At 43.0% G+C, this 19,802-nt stretch overlaps 1 protein-coding gene across 3 annotated transcripts in view; it reads left to right on the top strand.

Annotated features, from left to right (window-relative positions):
• The first annotated feature begins 1,544 nt into the window (after nt 1–1,544).
• The window catches only part of NDRG3 (NDRG family member 3), a 77,888-nt gene continuing 59,630 nt past the window's right edge, over nt 1,545–19,802 (top strand). Inside the window, exon 1 of one of the 3 annotated variants that reach the window (XM_045084169.1) lies at nt 1,545–1,763. The gene's annotated coding sequence lies outside the window, so the exon portion shown is untranslated. The remainder of the gene's footprint in view (nt 1,764–19,802) is intronic. The other 2 variants (XM_045084167.1, XM_045084170.1) reach the window with 2 other exon arrangements.

The following is a 19,802-nucleotide window of genomic DNA, read 5'->3' as shown; positions in this document are numbered from 1 at the left end:
TAATAGAGCAGCTAACGAGATAGGAAAGCTAGTAGTTCAATCTGATATACCAAATAGGGAAATCAACTAGACCATTGGATATAGAGGTGGAAAACTGGGTAGAAACATTTGGACTAGAGAGAAAATTTGGAAGTAACTGATATGTAGCTATTGAAGCCTTGAAAATGGATAATATTGTCAAGGCTAGAGCTGGAAAGGAAACTTTGTACAGCCCCAAGGAAAGTTGGGGCTTTTAAGCATCAGAGTAGTGTTAATTGTCTACTGTTTCAGAAGCAGAGTAGTACAATGGGAAGAGCACACCGTTTGAAGTGAATCTTCATCTGTTTTGCTCAAATTTACTCATCTATGAAGTGGGGATAGATGACACCTCTCCCAGGTGATTGTACCTTCCCTCATTTTATTACATTGTATCACATTTTTTGTTTGTAAGAATTTATTCAAACTCAAGCATAAAAGGTGTGTTTTTGTCTGCATCTTCAACAGCCAAATAAGATACAGCATATTAAAATAGTAACATTTATAAGCTCTAAGGATTTTACATGCATACAGACCACAACTTAGGGTAGCTTGTATTTTATTGTCTTTATAGATGAAGAACTCAAGCACACGGAGGGTTAATAATCTAATCAAGGACAGAGAGTAGAACCAGTTTGACACTCAGTAAATGTTAGCAGATAAACAAATATTTAAAAAGTCTGTGCTTGGGACACCTGGGTGGCTCAGTGGGTTAAAGCCTCTGCCTTCGGCTCAGGTCATGGTCCCAGGGTCCTGGAATCGAGCCCAACATGGGGCTCTCTGCTCAGCAGGGAGCCTGCTTCCTCCTCTCTCCGTCTGCCTCTCTGCCTACTTGTGATCTCTGTCAAATAAATAAAATCTTAAAAAAAAAAAAAAGTCTGTGCTCGATTAACTTAGTTTCCCCTCTTCCCAAGTTTCTTTCAGGAATTGTGCTTGACGAGTAACATTAGTATAGACAGTCACTGTCCTCGACATGTTTGGTAACATTCCTAATATTTGTCTTAATTTAGTTGAGACTATGACTATTGATTTTTAGTCAGTGAGATTTACCAAAATGCTCTTTCAGGGAGGGAATTATGTCCGGTGTATTTTGGTGTTATATCTTTGGGTCATTAAGCTTATGTGTGTAATCATTCTTAAAACAAAAACACACCAAAACTCCATTTTCTCTTGTGGCACCCAAAGAAAGGAGATGGTGTGGCTGGCAGTTGTAATAGAGGTGATAGAATGGAGGACCGGGAATTAGGAGCCTTGAATCTTGGATTCTAGTTCTTCAATTAACTGCTCATTCCTCCAGAATTTGGTAAGCGTCTTCCACAAGCTAAGCACTGTGCTAGGCTATATGCTTTTAGGTACATCTCTGGGTCCACGTTAAAGGAATATGACTTCCTTTCCCTGCAAGGGTTAGTAAGAGCTTCATTAGGGATGTGATTTGGCGGAAGGGGAGGAGGCGGGCCAGAGGCTGCACTCAACGCCCCGCCCTCCGGGCAGCTCTAGTTTCAGGTTCTCCCAGGAGACTCCGCAACATGAAAAACTACACCCAAGATGGCGCCGCCGGGCCTTCTCAGTTCAACCACCATCTTCTCGGTAGTTCTTGAGGGGGTAGGCACAGCTCGCCTGCGCGGCCCCGGCATCCTCAGTGCGCCCGCGCGGCCGCAGAGCCTTCCCCGCCCCTCTCACAGCCGCCGTCGCTGCTGCTGCTGCCGCCGCCGCTGCTGCTGCACTGCTGGCGGTTGCCTGCGCCTCAGGTGAGTGAGCGCCTGAGCCCGGCCCGCTGGAGGCGCGCGGCGCTGCCTGCAGGGGCGTCGCTCCCCGTGCTTTCTCCTTCCGCGCCTCATCTCCGCGGCGCGCGGGGGCCCGTGGCTCGCGCTGCCAGCGTCCTCCGGGTACCCCGGCGCCCTCCGCTCTCCCCGCCGGCGGGACCTGGGTCAGCCCAGCCTCCCTCAGCCTCTACCCGCGCGCGGGCTTCGTGGCCTCGCGACGAAGCTACCGATGACAGCTTACGGGCGGCGGGGGTAGAGCCTCCGGGCGCCCTGCCCCCTCGGTCTCAGGGACGCCCCTCAAGCGCGCCTGCCTTTCCCGCTCCTGCCGTACAGGCGGCAGAGGTCGGTGGGCCTCGGGTTGGGCGTTCATCTACCCCGCCGTCCCAAAGCCAGGGGGGCTTGAAAGGTGGGCGGTGAGGTCGCCTCGCATGCGTACGACGCTGGTGCAGCGGGAATGTTCGGGCAGGACCCCACGATGACCGTACGAGGGAGGGGCTTCCTCACCCCACTTTACAAATAAGGAAACTGAGGCACAGAGGTGAAGTGCCATGCCCAAGGTCACGCACCTGTTAGGGGCAAGGGCTAGCTCTTGAAGTCCGGGTCTCGGGCTCTCAGGCCATTACATTTGGAATTTGATCTTGTACCTTTAAAAATTTTTGAAATACACTTGCGTCTCTGGAGCTGTTTTTTGAAATACACTTGCATCTTTGGAGTTGCTTCTTCAACGTCATAAAAGTAGGCTGTGTAAACAAGATCTTGTTGGAGTACAATTGAGATGTTACTGTAATAATAATAGTAATATGTTGAAGAGCTCACCTTCGTCCAACGCTTGCTGTGTGCCAGGGATATTAAACATTTTATGATGATTATCTCACTTAATACCTCAGCAGTTCCCAATCCAGTGTGTCCCCCTTTTTCATGCAGCTCCCCCTCCTGCACCGCCCCCCCCACCATTTATGTAGAAAACCTATACACAGATCTGCTGTGCTGTCCTCCGTGTCACAGGTAGACAGACTAGAACCTCATGCTGAGGAGGCAGGGGAGCTCTCCCCTGGTACCTCACTGTCGGAAGAGGAATAAGCCCTGTCTGCTTGCATCCAAATTTTACCCCCAATCTGGTCCCCCAGAGGATATAATTAGTCTTCCTTTTTTGGCTGCCAGGAGAACAGGACTGGGCTAGCTGGGCTGGCTGGATCTGGAGGTGACAGAGCAAATTTGGTGAGCACTCACCTCATTCTGGGGCTTTTTGGCTCTGTTCCAACACTTGGCTTGAACATCTCAGTATATAAGATAAAGTAACAAGAGAAAGAAGGCATTGACAGAGTGGTGGTGAATATAAGAAGCCTCCATGATTTAAAGCCCCAAAGGAACAGATGTAAAAATATGTGAATGTTTCTTCCCCAAAATAACTAGCTCAAGTGTCTTTTTTCTCCCTTAGCAAATCTTCCTACATACTTCAAAGCTCCATTAAGCCACCACCTTTTCTGTGAAGCCTTCCTTGCTTGATTTTCCCAATTAAACACACAGGCACAGTAGGGTAGAGGCTTTAGTCTTAGCCTCAGGACTATTAGCCCTTTGAGGTCAGGAATCCTTTGTGCAGCCCCAAGTGCTTGGTTCATAGGCCGTGGGTAAAGACTCTGTGAATTTCCACTGCTCCTTTTCATTACTCAGAGTGATGTTTTCCTGCTGCCCTTCTGTTCCTCCTTCTTGCCCTTCAAATTCTCTTTGCTATCCTTTTCTTTAGGTTCAACTTCTGGTTGAATCTAACCCGTCACTCAGAGATCTCCATTGCACCCTATTTCTGTAAATTTGCACATAAGGGTTTTGTGTCAAGAATCCTATTTATCCCTAGCAGTGGAGTTGGTATATGGCACTTAAGTGTACAGGGTAGTTTTAATTTGCATGTTGCAGTAAGGTAGCCTGAGGCTTACAGCTTTTTAGTCTATCCCTAGATACATGTGAGAATTTTTACATTCTTTTGCCTTAAGTGACTGGCTACCCCTGATGCTGTCAGGGTAATCGGAATTTTTTCCTTAAAACAATTCATATTATTTACAATGTTAAGTATTCAGAGGGCTTTTTGGGGGGCAGCAGATCTGTGTATAGGTTTTCTACATAAATGAAGCTTTTTAAAGAGTTTTTCCAAGTAAATTCCTGCAAATACATTAAGCTGTTATTGTATATAAGGCATGGTATAAGATTTACAGTTGAATAAAATACGATTCTTGGTAAAAGATCTTACTAGCTAATTGGGAAATACACCATATTTAGCTGTAATTCAAGGCGAGTCTAAAAAATTGGTATAATAACATTATAAGCAAGCAATATGACAGTATAATAGGATGTTTCATAAAATCATACACAGCTGAAATTGAAAGGAAGCATCAAGTCATTGAGGCCATCTTTTTTGCCTTCATGGACCCCATCCTGAGAAGTAAACTTGTCCAAGGTCACAGAACTGAGGATTACAACTTGAAATTCTAGACTTTTTATCCATTAATCATTGAATTCATCTTTATGTTAACCAGCGATTCTATTAAAATTCCATTTATATACTTAGAATGAGGGTGAGGAAGAGATAACAAAAATATGATTCATGTCTTTAAGGAGTTTTGTTGGAGAATAGTGAAGAACTGTTAATTGTAACTATAATTGTTAAGTTGTATGGTAGAGGAACTAGGTATGTCACAGGGGTTATTTGTGATCCAGTTAGCTGGTAAGGGGTGGGGGAGAGGCAAGAGGAGTCAGCATGGGCTGTGGTAGTGAGAGCACTATGGGGAGGAGTTAGGACTTTCTGGGCTTTGACAGATTGGTTGGGAAGAATGAAAAAGGACAAGGAAAGTATTTTGAAGTAGGGTGGTGAAACTGTATATAAGAAAATAGTAAAAACAGAAACAAAAAACCCTGGTTGACTACAGTGACTGGACTTGATTAGAATAGTGGTTCTCAGGGGCGCATGGGTGGCTCAGTGGGTTAAGCTCTGCTTTCAGCTCAGGTCGTGATCTCAGGATCCTGGGATTGAGCCCTGTATAAGACTCTCTGCTGAGCTTCCCACCCCTGCCTGCCTCTCTGCCTGCTTGTGATCTCTGTCAAATAAATAAAATCTTAAAAAAAAAAAATAGTGGTTCTCAACTCTTAGTGTGCATTACAATCACCTGAAGAGATTAAAACCCAGATTTTAGGGGGTGTCTGACTGGCTCAATCGGTAGAGCATTTATCTCTTCATCTCTGGGTCATGAGTTCAAGCCACATTAGGCATAGTGCTTACTAAGCAATTAAAAAGTAAAGTAATTAATTTCTTGCTAAGCAATTAGTAAGTAAAACCATATTGTGGGGGGTTCCACTTCCAGAGTTCCTAATTTAGTAGGTCCAGAGTGGGGCCTGGGAATTTGCGGTTTTTTTGTTTTTTTTTTTAAAGAGCATTTGGCTTTTGGCTTTTATTTTACTTTTTTTTTTTTTTTAAAGATTTTATTTATTTATGTGACAGGCAGAGATCACAAATAGGCAGAGAGGCAGGCAGAGAGAGAGGGGGAAGCAGGCTCCCCGCTGAGCAGGGAGCCCGATTCGGGGCTCGATCCCAGGACCCTAGGACCATGACCTGATCTGAAGGCAGAGGCTTTAACCCACTGAGCCACCCAGGTGCCCCCGGAATTTGTTTTTTTTTTTTTTTAAAGATTTTATTTATTTATTTGACAGGCAGAGATTACAAGTAGGCAGAGAGGCAGGCAGAGAGGAGGAAGCAGGCTCCCTGCTGAGCAGAGAGCCCGATGCGATGCGGGGCTCGATCCCAGGACTCTGGGATCAGGACCTGAGCTGAAGGCAGAGGCTTTAACCCACTGAGCCACCCAGGCGCCCCCGGAATTTGTATTTTTAACAGATTCTCAGATGATGATGCTTTTAATCCAGGGACAACACTGAGAACTTCAACTGGATTTGAAAGTTGAAAAGGTAGAGTCAAAAACTGTCAAATAATTTATTCCAAAAAAGTGTAATAGTGTGTGTTCTATATACCAGGATAGGAGAGCTCTGGAAAGATACATTCCAAACTGTAATAGTAATCACTTATGGAAGTAAGATTTAGGCGGTTGGAGAATTCACTTGTATTCTATACCTTTCAGATACTTTTGCATTGTGTGTGCATTTTGCATACTTCTTTTGTATTTTAAAAAGGGAAAAAAAGAGTACTTTTTGAAGATATAAATATTTATGGATTTAAAAAGAGCTTGCTGAAGTAATCTAGTGTCATACAATAAACATTTTTAGACTGTATGCCAGATGCTACTAGGTTCTGGAAATACAAAACCTTTGCTAAAGCTTGCAGTCCAGTCATGGAGATAGGCAGATAACAGTTCTACAAAATGTCATGTGAGCTTTGCAAGGACAGGGTCTAGCTTTATGCATGCCAGATGATAGGCATTTGGTAAATGATGAGTAAATGAGCAAATGCAGGAAGGAAGTAAGGATAGAAAGAAAAAGGGCAAATGGAGATTTTGGAAGAAAAAAAATGTTACAAGACTGAACAGGGATGATAAAAGGAAAAGCTGTGTCAAGGACTTCCAAATCCAGATATTGGTAACATTTTGATTGGGTTTATTGCAGAACTGGGTGTCAAGTTGTCTATTCTGAAAGACCTTTTTAAGTCAGCCTCCCCTTTTTTTTTAAAGATTTTATTTATTTATTTGACAGACAGAGATCACAAGTAGGTAGAGAGGCAGGCAGAGAGAGGGTGAAGCAGGCTCCCCACCAAGCAGAGAGCCCTGTGCGTACCCAGGACCCTGGGATCCTGTCCTGAGCCGAAGGCAGAGGCTTTAACCCACTGAGCCACCCAGGTGCCCTCCCCCTCCCTTTTTAAGAGACATAATAGCACACAAAAACTTAACCTAGATTGAGGGTATTTACCAGATTTCAGGGCTTTCTTTGATAAATTAAAATTTTTATTTTTAATCACAATGCTAATTTTGTTGTATTTATAGTATTTATCTACAGTTTTGCCATCAGTTGTTCTTTTATTAATGTGAAATTAAGACATACGGAGACCGTCTAAAATGCAATGCAAAAATGGGTGGTATTGTATCTTCATCTTATTTCTTAAGTGAAGGGATGGTATAATTCTGTTGTGTTTTCCAAAACGCCTCACAGAGTTTGACATATTATCAGTCCTAAATGAATATCTGTTGCCGATGGCTGAATGGGGTGTACTTTGGGGGAAATGTGGCTCACTGCATTCTGAGGTGACTTCTGTATAAACACTAATTACATTACCAAACAAGCTGTGCTATTAAACTTGGTAAAGAACATATGATATGGGGTAGGTGTTGTAATGTAATGTAATCCCCAGCTTTTTGTTTGGCGCTTGTACTTTTTATCTTCCTCAGAGATTTAATATAGGAAATGAAAATTCCATTTCGCAAGTAAAGGGGTGGCTTCCCCCAGGTTTGGGCTACATTTTTTATTATAGCCCCTCACCACCTAAGAATGTCCACAGTCTAGTTTGAGTTTTCAGTTTATCAAGTATAAATTTCTGATACAGCCATTCTTTACACTCCATTTTATTACCTCTTATTTTATTTTTTGTTGTTACAGGTTTTGCAGTATCTTTTTTTTTTTTTTTAAAGATTTTTATTTATTTATTTGATAGAGAGAGAGAGAGAGATCACAAGTAGGCAGAGAGGCAGGCAGGTTGGGGCGGGGGGAGGCAGGCTCCCTGCTGAGCAGAGAGCCTGATGCAGGGCTCTATCCCAGGACCCTGAAACCATGACCTGAGCTGAAAGCAGAGGGTTAAACCTCTGAGCCACCCAGGTGCCCCTGCATTAATGATAATGCTGTTTCAGGCCTGGGGGCCATAGTTATTGTGTTGTAGGATCTATGAGTTTGATAGCTTAAACTCTCATTAATGCGATAAATCAGGGTAAGGAAAATTGTACGGAGCTGTATGAAACTGTATGAAGTTTCCTTCCTATTTATACTGATATCTTAAGGTTAGAAGTCTTGTCAGCTTTTCATTTAATTGGTAATTGTCATACGGTAATCTTCCTAGAAATATTTGGTTTCTCAAAACAGACATAGTTGTTTATTAAAAATGACAGTTTTATCCTTACAGTGCTTGCACATTTTTAAGCCTGTACCTTCAACTTATGGATAAAAGTTGAATACTTTTGTAAATTATGAGGTTTTAGCTCAGAAGCCATTTTGTGTGAAACAGTAATACTTGGCAGAGGAGAAGTGGGGAATTGGGTTTATTGTCTCTTTATTTCTGCTGTTGAGAAAACTCTGGAGACAGGCTCCTCCTGCCATTTTTAAACTTTTGTAGATATCGCTTCTTTTGAGTCTTTGTGTTGGGACATAGTTTTAACAGAGTGTTAACTAAAATATAATTCTGGGTGATTAGATCGGATAAGATAGATTGTTTTTCAGATACAGGCAGGTTTCAGGGTTCTCCTATTAAAGTAGCAATGATCATAATCATAATACCTAAACATTGTATGGTGCTTCTTTTGTCATTAAGATCCTAGTAAACTCTGGTATCCAAACCTAAAAAAATAAGGAGAATTAATGATTAGTTGGCATCGAGTGGGAAAAGGTCTGCCCAACCTCTAGATACAGGATGTTCAAGTTCAAATCTTCCAGGTTCAAATTCTAGCTACGTGGCCTTCAGCATATTACAAAACTTCAAGACTCAGTATCTTCAAGCCTCAGTATCTTCATCTGTAAAGTGAGCAGAGATTATAGTACCCATCTTATAAATGGGTTGGGAAATAAAATGAAACAGTGAATGGATAAAGAACTTATGGTGTCTGGTTCAGTGTATTCGGTTAGTATGAGTATTGAGTTACCACATCTTATAGCTCTTGTTTGTCCTTTATTTCCACTCAGGCTGTCTTAAAGAACAAATTGCTTTCAGGGATTCTGTCTTATAGCTGATAGGAATCCAGGTCCCATCCCAAGAGCATGTACTAGAGCCTTGCCAGCAGTAGTTTTCCTCGTGTCCTGAGTTGCATCTTTCAAGAGCGGAAGATAGAAGGAAATGCTTCTGCTTCTAGGGTTACTTTAGTCTGACCACTGTTTTAGAGCTTCAGCTGGTTGGTGGGTGTCTGGGATTAAAAGAAGGCCTCTAGATGGGTGTTGCTTTGTTCTAGTAGTTATCTGTACCAGTACCCTGGAATGAATAGGATGATTATACAGCTCAGGCTCAGATTCCCAGCTTGGCAGTTTCTGCAAACCTCCTGTGTATCACCTGCTATCATGCCAGAATTTAGGAGTGACACACAACAGGAAGGTGGGCCTGTTGTACAGATGGCCCTTCAGGGGGCTGAGGACCAGCAGGGGTGTTTCTGTTAGAATGAGGGTCTATTAGCATGCTGTAGCGGCTGCCTTTGATCACTCCCTTTCCCCCCTACTTTTGCTTATGTGATAGCACCTCTGAGGGTATTTCTTCTGGTGGAGAGTAACCCAGACTTTATGTAGTAAAAAGGGCAGTGAGCTGTGTTTTGAAAAGCCATTGTTTCTCCTGTGGAGCTGGGTGGCTTGGCTTGTTTTTCTGGCTGTCTGGAGAGTCTCCTGAGACCCTTTCCTTTCCTAAGGGCCCCCAGGAGACAGCAATGAAACCAACATCCATTACTCTAGACACTTAGGGGGGTGCTTAAGTCAGTAGTTTTATGCTTAGATTAATTTATGCTTTAACCCTGGCAAAACTTAAGAGCCAAGTCATCAGATAATTGTGCTTCTTATTGAGTACTGAATTTAGCCCAGTCCACTGCAATATCTTTTAGAGCCTGGAATAGAAATCCAGGTGCCATTCCCAGCCTCACACTCAGTTGGTCATGTGGATTTAGGCAAATCACTTAAATTTCTAAGCCTCTTTTCTCATCTGGGGATGAAGGCTTGACTGTAGACCGGTGGTTCTCAGCCCTGGCTGCATATAGAATCACCCATGGAACTTTTTTTTTTTTTAAGATTTTATTTAATTGTTAGAGAGAAAGAGAGAGTGTGTGCATACAAGCAGGGAGAGAAGCAGAGGAAGAGGGAATCTGAAGCAGACTCCATACTCAGGGTGGATGAGCCCAACACAGGGCCGGATCCCACAAACACAAGATCATGACTTGATCCAAAACCGAGTCAGATGCTTAACTGACTGAGCCCCCCTGCCATGGAACTATAAAAACAATACTTGGGGATTACCCTCACCCAATTAAATTGTATCTTTAGGGTTGGAGCCTGGGTATTGATGTTCTTCAAAGGTTCCCAGTCTTTCTGATGTGTAGCTAAGAGAACAACTGGACAAGATGACCATGTTTTAAACAACTGTGTCATTCTGTTCTTCAGGAACCTTTACTGTCCACACAGTCTAATGCATGTGTTCTGACCAGCTTGTCTTCTTTCCAGCCACATGGTTCTTGTCTCCTGGATGTTGTTCACATTTCTTTCTTTCCCAACTTGATGCACTCACATAGAATGTCCTTTCCTCCCATTCAGCTATACAAAACATATCCATTTAAGGCCCATCATTGTTAACTTCCTTTGGGATCACCTCAGTCTTTGCTCATTTCTTCTCTACACTGGTTTCAAACTTCATTTAACTCTAAATGCAGTGAACACTAGATGCAATGTAAGACATGATACTCAAGCACTATCCCTCTTGGGGATACGGGACACATGGAAATACCATTGGTTTGACTTATGTGCTATTAAAACATCTGTGGATATCTTGTATTGTCGGCTCTCTCATTATGTGTGTATATCTTACAACTGTCAGTTGATGGATAGCTTTCTATGACCTGACTCCAGTGGGCATTTTTAACTTTATCTCCTGCTCATAATAGGAAACTACTGGTCTTCCCAAACTGGGACATTTTCTAGCAGACCTGTGCTTTCTCATCTTCTTTTAAATTCTTCTCACTTTCTGAAATTTCTTTCTTTCTTTCTTCCTTCCTTTCTTTTTTTTTTTAAATTTTTCTCTCATCCTTATCTATAGGAATTTAATCCTTTCTTCAAGGTCCAGTTCAAATTTTACCTCCTCCTTGAAACGTTTTCTCAGCATCCACAACCTGCATTAACTGACCTTTTGCCCTAAAGCTCCGTAATCTTGAGATCAGTGGTTCTCAAGTTAGGGCGATTTTGTCCCTCAGAGGACATTTGGCAATATCTGGAGACATTTTTGGTTGTCACAGTGGTTTGAGGAGGATGTTACTGGCATCTAGTGGGTAGAGGCCAGAAGAGCTGCTAAATAGTCCACAGTGTGCAGGACAGCCCCCGTAACAAAGTACTATCTGGCCCAAAATGTCAGCGGTGATGAGGTTGAGAATTTGTCCAATTCACAGGCTTTTGTTTATACTGCTTTGAACTGTAGTGATTTATAGACTTAATCTCCCTTACTCAGTGGACTTAATAATGGTTGAAGGTGAATTCAGCCCCAAACCTGCGCTTTCTTGTTAACTACATAGGTTTTAATCCTACACTGTGGCCTAATCCTAACTGCTCAGTGTTATTTAGGGCCAGAGATCAAAGGTCTTCTTCAACTGGGGTGGATGCAGTGAGGCAGTCAGCTAAATTTCTCTCCTTTTCACCCTCCAAGTCTTTTCATCTGTAATAACCTGGGAGGCAGTGTGACAAAGGGGGTACAAGGCATAGAGGGAGCATTTGGAATCCGAAGACAGTTGGGATTCTGTTCTAGCTGTTGCATGTATTAGTTGTGTTGTGTTGCTCAGTCCATTTTACCTCTTTCAGCCCTAGAGTCCTCATCTATGTCATAGAGATGATTCTAGTGTGCCAGCGTTTTATTTCACAGTGCAATCCTAATAATCCAACAAGATATTAGATGTAAAGGTGCTTTGTAATTGTGAGGTGCTATAATAACTACCCATTCAGACAGTGGTTTATATATAAAAAGCGGGAATGTGAGTCAGCTTGCTGTAGAAGCACCACTGGCTACCTTCTCACTTCCTGCAGCTTTTCAGCTCTAACTTCTTCAGCACCAGCTGAACCCTTCCAGCTCATTCTCCTCAGTAAGCCTCCTTTGTTTGTTGCCTTCATTCTGTTTTGGTTGCTTGTCTGTAGTCTTGCCAAAACCCGAAGTGATTGACTCTTCCCTTAGAATGCAAACTAGTGACCTGGTGTCAGTACATCCTGGCAAAGCCTAATGAAGGCCAGACAAGTTACCATGGTCATGGGGCAAGCTACAAGTCATGACAGCGTGTAGTTTAGCCAGTACTATGTGTAGTCCCTTATTGTCTTTTTCAAGGAACAAAGCAATGTTTTTTAAGCACTGCAAATCTTGGTGAGTTTTGTTTGACAAAATGGACACAGTGTGGGGTGAGATAAAAGTCTTAGAGCCTCAGTGCCCCTAGGATCAGCCTGGGTGCACCTTTCTGCTGATTTGCTGAGTGACCTACAGCTAGTTGTTGAACCTCATCAAGTTGGTAATGGGAGGGTAGGTCTCTTAGGATAAGAACCGAAGAGTTGAGGGATAGAGGAGTCCTCACTCTGGGTAATAATGTAAAGTACTGTATTAAAGGGAGCTTCTGGGTCACAGAATGTCAGTCCTGTCAGGAGCCAAAAAGGTCACCCTACCCTGTCTCTTCCCTTAACTGATGAGGAAGCTGGGACCTGGAAAGTGAAAATGCTGTGCCCAGTGCCACTCAACTCAGCAGGGGCCCACCTAGGTTCAGAGTCCACATTTGATGTGTTTACCGGCTCTTTTTCAAACTGGAAGAACATGGGCATCCATTTTTTCTGAGTGAACAAAGTTTGCACTATATTGTTGGACTTTAAACTGTGTTCTGAAAAGCCCTAGCAGTCTCACCACCACTTCAGCCAGAGCCCCTATACTTTTCTCTGTTTACTTTTTGAGTTGTAATGCAAAAATTAAGCCTGTTGTGTTTTTTTTTTTTTTTTAAGATTTCATTTGTTCATTTGACAGAGATCACGAGTAGGCAGAAAGTCAGGCAGAGGTGGGGGAGCAGGCTCCCTGCTGAGCAGAGAGCCCAATGCAGGGCTCCATCAGGACTCTGAGATCAGGACCTGAGCCAAAGGCAGAGGCTTTAACCCACTGAACCACCCAGGTGCCTAAGTCTGTAGTGTTGATGATCTTTAAAGGCCTTCTCAGTGCTGTCTCTGAATATCAGAGAAGGGTAGTGTCTTTCCTGGTCATCCTGGGAACATTTTTGCTTGCACTTCAGTTCAGAAGTACCAGTTTCTATATTTTTACAATATAGAAATAGTCATGGAGTTTTTAGCATGGAGAACTTTAGCATGGAGAACTGAATCTCATTTTTCCTAGATTTCTGCTGTCAGAAGATAATGGTCCTGGGGCACCTGGATGGCTCAGTCATTTAAGAGGCTGCCTTCAGCTCAGGTTATGATCCCAGGGTCCTGGGATTGAGCCCCACATTGGGCTTCCCGCTCAGTGGAGAGCCTGCTTCTCCCTCTCACTCTGCCACTCTCCCTGCTCTCTATCTCTCTGTCAAATAAATAAATAAAATCTTTTTTAAAAATTAAAAAAAAAAGATAATGGTCCTTTCTAGTCCTGATCCTTCACCTTCCCCTCCCAGCATTAGAATTTTCCTCCTCTTCCATATAAATCTTACTTCTCCCCTTGACTTCTTTGACATCATATTTTTGCTTTTCTACTTGTATCTCTGAGCTTTTTTTTTTTTTTTTTAAGATTTTATTTATTTGACAGAGACACCGCAAGAGAGGGAACACAGCAAGGGAAGTGGGAGAGGGAAAAGCAGGCTTCCTGCGGAACAGGGAGCCCAGTATGGGGCTCGATCCCAGGACCCTAGGATCATGACCTCAGACAAAGGCAGACGCCTAACGACTAAGCAACGGAGGCGCCGCTCTCTGAGCCTTTTTTCCCCTTTGTGTCTTACTGATCCGTTCTCTCTTTCTTTCCTTCCTTCTTTCTTATTTATTTGAGAGAGAGAGAGAGAGAAAGGGAGCCTGCATACTTGAGTGGGATTGGGGGTGGAGAGAGGGAGAGAATCTCAAGCAAAATCTGTACTGAGTGCAGAGCCCAATGCTGGGCTCCATCTCATGACCCTGATATCATAATCTGGGCTGAAACCAACAGTCGGATGCTTAACCAACTGAGCCACCCAGACACCCCCTGGTTCTGCTTTCTTTCCCATCACTAAGTTGTCTTTCAGAAGAGTCCAGGGCCTGCAGCTCCTCCTCATCTCTAGTTTGGTAAGTGCCTGTGGGTATTCCTTATTAACTCACTCCTGCCTGTGCTCAGGTCTCTTAGAGGTCCAAATACTAATTCTGATTCTACATTGATTTTTTTTTTTCATCAGTTTCTCTGTTATTGCTTCTCAGCTCCCCCATTGCACCATTATTCTTTAGCCTTCTAACTGAAAACCTTGGCAAAATCTGACATTTTCCTGACCATATGCTATTTTTACCAACTTTATCCCAGAGCTCCCTTTTCCTCTTTTTTTTTTCCCTGTGATCACACTTGTCACCTTTCAGCTAGGATTTCTGTAGCAAACTACTAAACTCTTCTCTTTTCTAGCATATTTCCCTTCTAGTTTGTGTGAGTTGTTGAATCTTTTTAAAATCCTACTTAAGGAAAAAAAAAATCCTATTTAAGGGGCGCCTGGGTGGCTCAGTGGGTTAAGCCTCTGCCTTTGACTCAGGTCATGATCTCAGCGTCCTGGGATCAAGCCCCGCATCGGGCTTTCTGCTCAGTGGGGAGCCTGCTTCATTCCCTCTCTCTGCCTCCCTCTCTGCCTACTTGTAATCTCTCTCTGTGTCAAATAAATAAATAAAATCTTTAAAAAAAAATAAAATCCTATTTAATTTACTGAAATCCTTTTGGGAATAGGCAGGATGAAATTAGATGAATAGAGTCTTTCTCAACCCCATCCTCATCTCTGTTAAGGATTGTTGCTGATAATCAAACTTTTCAGATACTCACTTCCTCAACTCAGATGTTCTTTCCTTGTCAGCTGATGAGGTCACATGTTAGATTGTCATCATTCCAAACTGATTAGCTAAGATCCTAAACAAGATCCCCAGGTGATTGTCTGTACGTTGAGGTTTTTATTTATTTTTTATTTTTTAAAGATTTTATTTATTTATTTGAGAGAGAGAGATCACAAGTAGGCAGAGAGGCAAGCAGAGAGAAAGAGAGAAGAGGAAGCAGGCTCCCCGCCGAGCAAAGAGCCCGATGCGGGACTCGACCCCAGGACCCTGAGATCATGACCTGAGCCGAATGCAGAGGCTTAACCCACTGAGCCACCCAGGCACCCCTTTATTTATTTTTTTAAAAGATTTTATTTATTTGACAGAAACAGCTAGAGAGGAAATACAAGCAGGAGGAGGAGGAGCAGGAGTGGGAGAGGGAGAGTCAGGTTTCCTGCTGAGCAGGGATCCCTGATAAGGGGCTCAACCCCAGGACCCTGGGGTCATGATTGGAGCAGACATTTAACGACTGAGCCACCCAGGTGCCCCGAGGCACACTGTTCTAATAACAAACAAGAAATAGCTCTTGTTTCTGAAACTGGTTACCAAGTAATGGCTGGAATTTTATTTTCTTATCCCTCCTCATTCCATGTTCTTCTTGTTTTTAGCCAACTACTGAGATAGTGAGGGTTCTTGTTCTGATATGGCTGACTCAAACCTTCAGTCTGGCTTCCAAGTCAATGGTGGTATAGGATTGGTCTAGGCTTCTACTACCTTTACTTCAAGGAGGTGCCTTGGTAGAGAGGAATAAATTTGTCCCAGGTCCTATAACCAGTACATGGGCCCTGGCACAGACATTATGATAGTGGGGAAAGCAAAGGTTTTTACATTCTTGCTTTATTACTTACATAGATGGGAGATAATGGAAGTGTTACTTAACTTCTCTAAGCCTAAATTTATCATCTCTAAACTAAGACATGAAAATATCTGCCTGAGAGGATTGTTAGGAGGATTAAATGTAGGGTATTTAGAGTATAATTCCTGGCACAGAGTAGGAATTACACTTTCCCCTTTCATTCTCCAGCCATTTGGTACCCGGTTCACTGCCTCAGTTTGAGGATGGCTGGTTTTTACTTGTCAGCCCTCTGCCTCCTACAACTGGGAAAGAGGATGAACATTTTGTTATCTACTGCAGCTTATAAAAATCTTTACCAGCTTTATAAGAATATTAGTAGCCCTGGGTGCCACGTTCAGTTAAGCATCCAGCTCCTGATTGCAGCTCAGATCTTGATCTCAGAGTTGTGAGTTCAGACTCCATGTTGGCCTCCACGCTGGGCATGGAGTCTACTTTAAGAAAAAAGGAATATTAGTAGCCCTTAGGTGCCACGTTCAGTTAAGCGTCCAACTCCTGATTGCAGCTCAGATCTTGATCTCAGAGTTGTGAGTTCAGACCATGTTGGCCTCCACGCTGGGCATGGAGTCTACTTTAAGAAAAAAGGAATATTAGTAGCCCTTAGGTGCCACGTTCAGTTAAGCGTCCAACTCCTGATTGCAGCTCAGATCTTGATCTCAGAGTTGTGAGTTCAGACTCCATGTTGGCCTCCACGCTGGGCATGAAGTCTACTTTAAGAAAAAAGGAATATTAGTAGCCCTTATAACCAGGATGGGATCTAGCAGCCCCATCATTTATGCAGATGAGGGAACTGCAGACTTTAAAGATCCCCAGGAGGGAGTCAGTCTGTGTAGCTGAGAGATCTGGAGATGGAGTTTTCCACTGTGTAATCTTAGTTTTCTTATAGGTGTTATAAAATCCCTCATTGGCAATGGCTTGGGACAATGAGAACTGAGCAAAAATTGAATCTGTGGAGGAATGCAGTAGGTCCCCTATAACGTGGAAGGTAAACATCTACTGTCTTGTTGCCAGTTCCCAAGTCATATTGGAACAGTTCACTGCTCTGCATTTTCTGTATCTGGCCCAGCTGATAGGGACAGGCTTCTCATTTAATTTGTGCCCTTGCTTAAGTGTTTCTCCTGGCACAAACATTGCATTTTTCTTCATCTTTAAGAAAATGCATAGAACACTAGGTGAATGCCAGTCACTTTGGAACTGAGGGCACCTCTGGCTTTCTGTCCCTGTGGCGTCTTGACAGATCTCTCCATGCGGAGTTACTTTTGAATAATTATCATCTTGCAAGGGTCTGCTTTCAAGTGAGTGAATTAAAGTGGGAATAAAGTGGGTGGATTGGAAAGTAATTTCAGGAAATCACCACTTTACATGGAAAAAAGAACAAGTGGAAATAGACTAAAATGTTAACAGTCCTTGTCTTTAGATAGAAGGACTGTGAGTAAAGTATCTTTTTATTATTCTGGGATTTCACATTTCCTAAAGTGAACACATACTATCTTTATAATAGGAAAAAGAACTTTAAAATTGCCATTTTAAATTACTGGTAAACGGTGATATCCAAATGAAAAGTAACCATAGTTTATAGTGTGATTAATAAACACACAACGAGGGGCGCCTGGGTGGCTTAGTTGGTTAAGCATTAGACTCTTGGTTTCAATCTCAGGGTCATGAGATGGAGCCCTGAATGGGCTTCTATGCTCAGCACAAAGTCTGCTGAGATTCCCTCTCCCTCTGCCTGCCCCTCTTGCTTGTATGAGCTCTCTCTCAAATAAATAAATAAGTCTTTTAAAATAAAAATTAAAAAAAAATAAACACACGAATATAGATTTCAGACCAGTATTTTGGGTTAATTGGGTCAATGTGGTATTTTAAGAGAATTGCAAATGCCAGCTGAGATTTGTGACGAAAGATTCAAGCCACCTCATTCCCTTATGAAATGTACATGGTAGGGGTGCCTGGATGGCTAAGTCAGTTAAGTGTCTTCCTTCAGCTCAGGTCATGATCCCAGGGTCCCAGGATCGAGCTCACTGTCAGGGTCCCTGCTCAGCAGGGAGCCTATTTCTCCCTCTGCTGCTCCCCCTGCCTGTGCTCTCTCTCTGTTAAGTAAGTAAATAAAATCTTTAAAAAAAATAAAGTAGGGGCACCTGGGTGGCTCAGTGGGTTAAAGCCTATGCCTTCAGCTCAGGTTATGACCCCAGGGTCCTGGGTTTGAGCCAAGCATCAGGCTCTCTGCTCAGCAGGGAGCCTGCTTCCATCTCTCTCTCTCTCTCTGCCTGCCTCTCTGCCTACTTGTGATCTCTGCCTGTCAAATAAATAAATAAAATCTTTAAAAAATAATAATAAAATAAAAAAGAAATGTATGTGGTATAAAAACAAAATAAAATAAAAATTCAGCTTCTGGCCATTCAGTAGCTCACTTAAGATTATAGGATCCCTGGGATGTCTGGGTGGCTCAGTTGGTTAAGCAGCTGCCTTTGGCTCGGGGTCATGATCCCAGCCTCCTTGGATCAAGTCCCACATCGGGCTCCTTGCTCAGCGGGGAACCTGCTTCTCCCTCTGCCTCTGCCTGCCACTCTATCTGCCTGTGCTCACTCTCTCTGTCAAATAAATAAATAAAATATTAAAAAAAAAAAATTATAGGATCCCTGGCAACTGAGAAAAAGAACCATGTTCTTTTGGAGGTTAAATACCATCAAGTTTGTGATCTGTTAAGTGGCACAGATTTTGGGATGCTCGTGATTGGCCTGTGGGGTCCATGTTTGAGGAGTTTCTTGACTGGCGTCCTCTGGGTTCTTAGGAGGAATGATAAAAAGGCTTTTGTTAGTTTGTTCTCATGTAGTCACAGTTGGAAGCAGAATTTGTTTTGGTGTATTGGTCAGTAATAGCTAAAAGGTAGCCTAGAATCTATACCTTCTCCGTAGCTAAGTAAATCAAAGCCCTGTAATCCTATGTCTGGAGGGAAAAACCGAAAAATGAATTAATATAGTAGACTAATATTTTATGAAGGCTTTTGTGATTGTCACCAATCAGAAGTAATTGTTTCTTCCTTGAACTATTTTTTTTTAAAGATTTTATTTATTTATTTGACAGAAAGAGAGAGAGAGAGATCACAGATAGGTGAAGAGGCAGACAGAGAGAGAGGGGGAAGCAGGCTCCCTGCTGAACAGAGAGCCTGATGCGGGGCTCGATCCCAGGACCCTGGGATCATGACCTGAGCCAAAGGCAGAGGCTTTAACCCACTGAGCCAGGCAGGTTTCCCTTCTTTGAACTATTATGGCTCTTCTTTTTACTTCTCATTTTGTAGTTAGTTTTATAGCTAGCTGTCATCTCTACTCTTTAGTGAGCTGGTGGAATGCAGGGGCCTTTTTTTAAATCTTCCATAATGCTTTGCACACTGGCACTCAGTAAGTGGTAATAGCTATATCCCCAACTTACTTAATTAGCATTTATCCTGACTGATGAGTTCATGACCAAGGCAGAGGGGGAACCTGGGCCTTTAAAGTCTGGAGGGGAGTCACTTGTCTGTAATATCCAGTATTTGCAGCCTCTCCCCATGACTCCCTGTCCAGTGGGTTGGAGTAAGGCTTCATGACTCATTACCCTGTCTCCTCCTCTCCAACTACTCTCCTCTCCTAGAATTGTTTCCCTGTCTTCTCCCTCTCTGTGTTAGTTATCTTTTGCTATAAGACAAATCACTCCAAAACAGAATTACTATTATTATTTATACTTTCCATTGGTCGGGAATTCCAGTGGTGGCTTGGTAAGGTGGTTCAGCTCAGAGTCTCCAATGTGGTTGCAGTCATATCTTTGGGGTTGCAGTCATCTGAGGTCTTGACTGAGGATGGAAGATCCCTCTGCAAGATAGCTCACTCACATGGCTGGCAGGCTGGTACTGGCAAGATGATTCCTCTTGGCATAGGCCTCCCCAGAGGACTGTTTGATATGCTTCACAGTACCATAGCTGGCGTCCCCCAGAACTAATACATGAAGACTATAACGTCTTTAAGCAGAAGCTATGCCATTTATGACACAGCCTCAGAAGTCATAGATTGTTGCCTCTGCCATATTTTATTATGTTACACACCCCTGATTTATTTTTATTGGAGACTACATGACTGCAAATATTAGGAGTCAGGGATCACTGAGTTATTTGGAGGCCATCTTGGAAGCTGGCTCTCATACTCTCCATCCACTGTTGTGATTCCCCAAGTAAAGGC

Source organism: Mustela putorius, unplaced genomic scaffold (assembly GCF_011764305.1).
Source record: "Mustela putorius furo isolate JIRA1106 unplaced genomic scaffold, ASM1176430v1.1 tig00000743_pilon_pilon_pilon, whole genome shotgun sequence".
NCBI lineage: Eukaryota > Metazoa > Chordata > Mammalia > Carnivora > Mustelidae > Mustela > Mustela putorius.
This window is presented reverse-complemented; position numbering and strand designations above follow the sequence as displayed.